This window comes from Pelophylax lessonae (assembly GCF_965119305.1).
Source record: "Pelophylax lessonae genome assembly, chromosome: 2".
Classification (NCBI taxonomy): Eukaryota; Metazoa; Chordata; class Amphibia; order Anura; family Ranidae; genus Pelophylax; species Pelophylax lessonae.
In genome coordinates this window covers 443,139,194-443,146,028 of record NC_138769.1, presented here as the reverse complement: position 1 = coordinate 443,146,028, position 6,835 = coordinate 443,139,194, and the positions used below count along the sequence as shown (strand labels likewise).

The following is a 6,835-nucleotide window of genomic DNA, read 5'->3' as shown; positions in this document are numbered from 1 at the left end:
TTTCCCTGCTCAGTATCGTAGTTTGTCGCCATTCCACGAGTGTGTGCAATTTTAAAGTGTGTTAGTTAGTGCAAAACTGCTTTGCAAATACTGTGTGACATAAAAAAATTGCAACAATAACTATTTTATTCCCTAGGGGTCTATGGTGAAGAAAAAAAAAAAAGTATATTTGGGTATTATAATTTTATAGTCAAAAAACTTGTAAGCAAAAAGTGCCAGAAAAAGTCTGGTCGGCAAATGGTTAAGGTTGTGTAATTGAACATGGAAATGTATAACGCCCTGAATTATCCCACCCTGGGTACACCACCACCACAGCTAAGCCTTCCTTGTTACAGAAACTGTCTGCTAGGGGAAAACAATGGTACTTAGCAGTTGCCTAGGTACACGGTGGAATGCCACTACTCCACCCCTTTACACATCGCCTCAGCCCGCCATTCCATCCCCCCCTCACCCCTGGTACAGATAACGGTCACATGACCCAGCGATGTGCGGCCTTTGCACAGTCACATGACCGTGATGTCATCCGGCGTCTTGTAGCAGTACGGGAGTTGTACGTGTGTGTGCCTATGCTCCAGAGCTGAGGGGAGCTGACTGTCTGCTGCCTTGCCGGGGCAGCCCAGCATGCTGTTCGGTCTGGGCACCGCTGTAAGGTAGGCGAGGCAGGATCTTACTAAGTGATGGAGAGGCTGTAGTCAACAAATCCACAGTGTGTGAAGGCTTCCATCTGATGGGCAATCCTGTCCCACACTGAGGAGAAAAGGCTGCAGCTCTCATACACCAGGAGGATAATACAATTAAAGGGGCCACTGGAATAACAGATTTGGGTGGGCGATGCTGGCCTGGTAATCTGTGCAGCATTGTGAGTCTCACTCCTGAGGTTGTAAATGAAGAGTGCAGTGGGGGAGGGAGACCCCTGTTTAACTGCTTCAGCCCTGGAGGTTTTACCCCCCCCCCACCCTCCCCAATCATGACCAAGCCAATTTTTTGCTATAGGGCACTGTGTTACTTTAACTGACAATTGCGCGGCCATGCAACGCTATACCCAAACAAAACTTATGTCCTTTTTCCACACATATACAGCTTTCTTTTGGTGGTATTTGATAGGGGTCGACCAATATTGTTTTTTAAGGACCGATATAGATTTTCGGCCGCCTTTCAGGCTGATAGCCGATAACAGGTGCCAATATTCTGTATATCACGGTCACCTGCCACCCAGGTGCAGCGTGTCACTTGCCGCTGTCACCTGCCGCCCAGGTGCAGCGTGTCACTTGCCGCTGTCACCTGCCACCCAGGTGCAGCGTGTCACTTGCCAGGGTCACCTGCCACCCAGGTGCAGCGTGTCACTTGCCGCTGTCACCTGCCACCCAGGTGCAGCGTGTCACTTGCCAGGGTCACCTGCCACCCAGGTGCAGCGTGTCACTTGCCGTGGTCATCTGCCGCCCATGTGCAGCGTGTCACTTGCCGCTGTCACCTGCCACCCAGGTGCAGCGTGTCCCTTGCCGCTGTCACCTGCCACCCAGGTGCAGCGTGTCCCTTGCCGCTGTCACCTGCCGCCCAGGTGCAGCGTGTCCCTTGCCGCTGTCACCTGCCGCCCAGGTGCAGCGTGTCACTTGCCAGGGTCACCTGGCGCCCAGGTGCAGCGTGTCACTTGCCGCTGTCACCTGGCGCCCAGGTGCAGCGTGTCACTTGCCGCTGTCACCTGCCACCCAGGTGCAGCGTGTCACTTGCCGCTGTCACCTGCCACCCAGGTGCAGCGTGTCACTTGCCAGGGTCATCTGCCGCCCATGTGCAGCGTGTCACTTGCCGCTGTCACCTGCCGCCCATGTGCAGCGTGTCACTTGCCGCTGTCACCTGCCACCCAGGTGTAGCGTATCACTTGCCGCTGTCACCTGCCACTCAGGTGCAGCGTGTCACTTGCCTCCTGCACCTGCCGCCCAGGTGCAGCGTGTCACTTGCCGCTGTCACCTGCCGCCCAGGTGCAGCGTGTCACTTGCCGCTGTCACCTGCCGCCCAAGTGCAGCGTGTCACTTGCCGCGGTCATCTGCCGCCCATGTGCAGTGTGTCACTTGCCACTGTCATCTGCCACCCAGATGCAGCGTGTAGCATGCCATTGTCACCTGCAGCGTGTCACTTGTCACTTTTACCCAGATGCAGCATGTCACTTGCCGCTGTCACCTGCCACGCAGATGCAGTTTGTTACTACTTCTGACAGCCTCTTCCCAGCGGCTTCCTAGTGGGTAAACTTCTCCATGCGGGCAAGCGAGAAATGAGGGAACTATCTCTTTGCTCGCTCGCGGCTGCAGCTCTGTCGAGAGCAGCCTTCACGGCCCTGCTGTAGGGGCGGAACATTGGTGATGCGAGGTGGGCACTGAGTGATGGTTTCATCTCTCTACTATATAAAGTCCACATTCAGTGCTTAAACTAAAAGCTAGGTGAAAAAACAGTCCAAACTTTTCTGAGAAGGGGGTTCCTCCACCAACTTCCGTGTGTAGAAAAAGCACACCACACCACTGTGACATATTAATATCTCCTTACCAGAGGTAGGAAAAATTTGGCAGTGAATCATGGATCTGTCAAATCCACACTAAAAGGACTGGTTCAACACTCTAGCAGGCTATTACGGAGCTCACTGGATGACAGGTAGAGAGGAGCGGGTCCAAGCTGGCTGACCATAGACATTCCCTACTTAACCTCACCGAACACAGGAAGCATGTCCTAGAACAAATAAGACAAATAATAAAATAGTGAAATCCGTATGTCCAGGTTTTACCCCCCTAATGACCAGGCCATTTTTTGCGATTCGGCACTGTGTTACTTTAACGAAAAATTGTGCGGTCATGTGACACTGTACCTAGATACAGTTGATGTCCTTTTTTTTCCCCCACAAATAGAGCTTTCTTTTGGTGGTATTTGATCACCTCTGCGGTTCTTAGATTTTGCACAAAAAAAGTGTGAACATTTTGAAAAAAAAAAAAACACCATATTTTTGACATTCTGCTAAAAAACACTCCCAATAAAAATTTTTTTTAAAAATCTAATTTTTTTTATCAGTTTAGGCCAATTTGTATTCTTACATATTTATGGTAAAACCAATCCCAAAAAGCGTATTTTTAATTGGTTTGCGCAAAAGTTATAGCGTTTACAAACTATTGGATAGATTTTCGGACTTTTTTATTTATTTTTTTATTTTTTTGTTTTAATAATGGCGGCGATTTTTAGCGGGACTGCAACATTGCGGCGGACAGATCGGACCCCTAACTGACATTTTTGACACTAATGTGACATTAATGCAGTAATCAATGCTAAATAATATGCACTGTTACTGTATAAATGACACTGGCAGGGAAGGGGTTAACACTGGGGGTGATCAAAGGGGTTAATGTATGCCTGTTAGTGCTTACTCACTGTGAGGGGGGTTGGGGGAGGTTCTGTGACAGGCACAAAGAGATCAGGGTTTCAGCTTAACTGAAACTCTGAATCTCTCCCTGCCTGTGTGACAGAAGACTCGCCTGCTTTGTTTACATAAGCAGACGGGCCTTCTGTCGGTTTCTCTGGCGATCGCGGTAGGCCGATGGCAATCGCCGCCGCTTCTCCCACTGTGTCTAACCGCATGCATAAAATCACGTAGCTCTACGTGATTTTGTGCGGCCGAGCCGCCCTGCCACAGTATGTGGGCGGTCGGCAACTGGTTAAAATTGTACTTGCAGTATTGCAAACATCAAAAAGCATGTAACGATCCAAATACCATGGCTCTAGCATGCTTGTGTCTAGTCAGACCAGCTGACACATTTCAGCCAATGGGTCATCCGACACAAGCATGCCCTCTTAACTGTAGCAACTGGGAATTCGACGTCAGCGAACAGAACATGCGTGCGTGCCAACGTCAAAACCGGAAGCGCCAGACCCTGTATACATGCGTTCCAAGGACCGGAACTTAAGAAATTCCGACGCCGGAAATAACTCAATAGCAATAATATTTTCCGGACATGATAAGAATAAACAAGACATTAACCACTTTACCACTAGAGCATTTTGCTGTCTTACGTCTGGGCCACTTTTTGCGATTCGGCACTGTGCGACTTTAACTGACAATTGCGCGGTTGTGCGACGCTGTACCCAAACAAAATTTACATCCTTTTTTTCCCACAAACAGAGCTTTCTTTTGGTGGTGTTTGATCACCTGTGCGATTTTTTACTTTTTGCGCTATAAACAAAAAAAGAGCGTTTATTTTGAAAAAATAACAATATTTTTAACATTTTTTTTATATGAAATTCCCCCCAAAAAAGATGTAAAAACCAATTTTTTAAAAAATTTTTGGCCAATTTGTTTTCTGCTACCCATGTTTGGTAAAAAAAATCGCAATAAGCGTATTTTGATTGGTTTGCGCAAAAGTTATTGCGTTTACTAACTAAGGGAAAGATTTCTGTCATTTTTGGTGTTTTTTTTTTTTTTAACGAGTAATGGCGGCGATCTGCGATTTTTTTTTTTTTTTTTTTTTTTTTTTTTTTTTTTTTTTTTTTTTGCGGGACTGCGGCGGACAGATCAGACCCTTGACTGACATTTTTGACACTTTTGGGGGTACCAGTGACATTACTGCAGTAATCAGTGCTATAAATATGCACTGTTACTGTAAAAATGACACTGGCAGGGAAGGGGTTAATTTTATTGGAGAGGGAGGGGTTAATGTATGCCTGGTGCTTACTGACGTGTGGGGGGGGAGGTGACTGTGTGAGACAGGGACAGATCGGATGTCCAGCTATGCTGAACACTCCGATCTGTCACTCCCTGTCACTGAGGAGATCCAAACTGGATTCCCCGACGATCGGGGCAGAGCAGCGGCGATCGCCGCCGCTCTTCCCCTGGCCCGACTCCCGCTGTGAATGAAAACAGTGGGAGCGCACCTCCCGCGGCGCGCGAGCGCCGCCTACAGGGGAGGAGTCTAGCGACGTAGGTCTACGTCGCTAGACGATAACGAGCCACTGTGCCGCAGTAGCAGCACAGTGGCTATTGTTAAAGTGGTTAATAAAGTATCAGTTACAATAACTATATATGGCAGATATCTCTGATAATATTAACACAAAAGGAAAAGCTCAATACATTGAAAATAATGCCACCTACAAATAATGACACAAAAAAATTTACCATCTAGAGGGCAAAAGGATAATGACCACCAGCTGTTTTTTTTAAAAAAAAAAAAATATTAAGTCATGAAATAATAAAAATACTACAGGGAGTGCAGAATTATTAGGCAAATGAGTATTTTTGAGGATTAATTTTATTATTGAACAACAACCATGTTCTCAATGAACCGAAAAAACTCATTAATATCAAAGCTGACTATTTTTGGAAGTAGTTTTTAGTTTGTTTTTAGTTTTAGCTATTTTAGGGGGATATCTGTGTGTGCAGGTGACTATTACTGTGCATAATTATTAGGCAACTTAACAAAAATCAAATATACAGTATACCCATTTCAATTATTTATTTTTACCAGTGAAACCAATATAACATCTCAACATTCACAAATATACATTTCTGACATTCAAAAACAAAACAAAAACAAATCAGTGACCAATATAGCCACCTTTCTTTGCAAGGACACTCAAAAGCCTGCCATCCATGGATTCTGGATCAACATTGCGTGCAGCAGCAACCACAGCCTCCCAGACATTGTTCAGAGAGGTACTGTTTTCCCTCCTTGTAAATCTCACATTTGATGATGGACCACAGGTTCTCAATGGGGTTCAGATCAGGTGAACAAGGAGGCCATGTCATTAGCTTTTCTTCTTTTATACCCTTTCTTGCCAGCCACGCTGTGGAGTACTTGGACGCGTGTGATGGAGCATTGTCCTGCATGAAAATCATGTTTTCTTTGAAGGATGCAGACTTCTTCCTGTACCACTGCTTGAAGAAGGTGTCTTCCAGAAACTGGCAGTAGGACTGGGAGTTGAGCTTGACTCCATCCTCAACCCGAAAAGGCCCCACAAGCTCATCTTTGATGATACCAGCCCAAACCAGTACTCCACCTCCACCTTGCTGGCGTCTGAGTCGGACTGGAGCTCTCTGCCCTTTACCAATCCAGCCACGGGCCCATCCATCTGGCCCATCAAGACTCACTCTCATTTCATCAGTCCATAAAACCTTTGAAAAATCAGTCTTGAGATATTTCTTGGCCCAGTCTTGACGTTTCAGCTTGTGTGTCTTGTTCAGTGGTGGTCGTCTTTCAGCCTTTCTTACCTTGGCCATGTCTCTGAGTATTGCACACCTTGTGCTTTTGGGCACTCCAGTGATGTTGCAGCTCTGAAATATGGCCAAACTGGTGGCAAGTGGCATCTTGGCAGCTGCACGCTTGACTTTTCTCAGTTCATGGGCTGTTATTTTGCGCCTTGGTTTTTCCACACGCTTCTTGCGACCCTGTTGACTATTTTGAATGAAATGCTTGATTGTTCGATGATCACGCTTCAGAAGCTTTGCAATTTTAAGAGTGCTGCATCCCTCTGCAAGATATCTCACTATTTTTGACTTTTCTGAGCCTGTCAAGTCCTTCTTTTGACCCATTTTGCCCAAGGAAAGGAAGTTGCCTAATAATTATGCACACCTGATATAGGGTGTTGATGTCATTAGACCACACCCCTTCTCATTACAGAGATGCACATCACCTAATATGCTTAATTGGTAGTAGGCTTTCGAGCCTATACAGCTGGGAGTAAGACAACATGCATAAAGAGGATGATGTGGTCAAAATACTCATTTGCCTAATAATTCTGCACTCCCTGTATGATTAAAAAATGTAATCAGTTAAAAAATTAAATATGAACAAATACAGAAAGCTGATCC

At 46.2% G+C, this 6,835-nt stretch overlaps 1 protein-coding gene across 1 annotated transcript in view; it reads left to right on the top strand.

Moving 5' to 3' along the window:
* Window positions 1-517: 517 nt before the first annotated feature.
* CHST10 (carbohydrate sulfotransferase 10) overlaps window positions 518-6,835 on the top strand; it is a 38,093-nt gene continuing 31,775 nt past the window's right edge. Inside the window, exon 1 of the mRNA XM_082246907.1 lies at window positions 518-650. The gene's annotated coding sequence lies outside the window, so the exon portion shown is untranslated. The remainder of the gene's footprint in view (window positions 651-6,835) is intronic.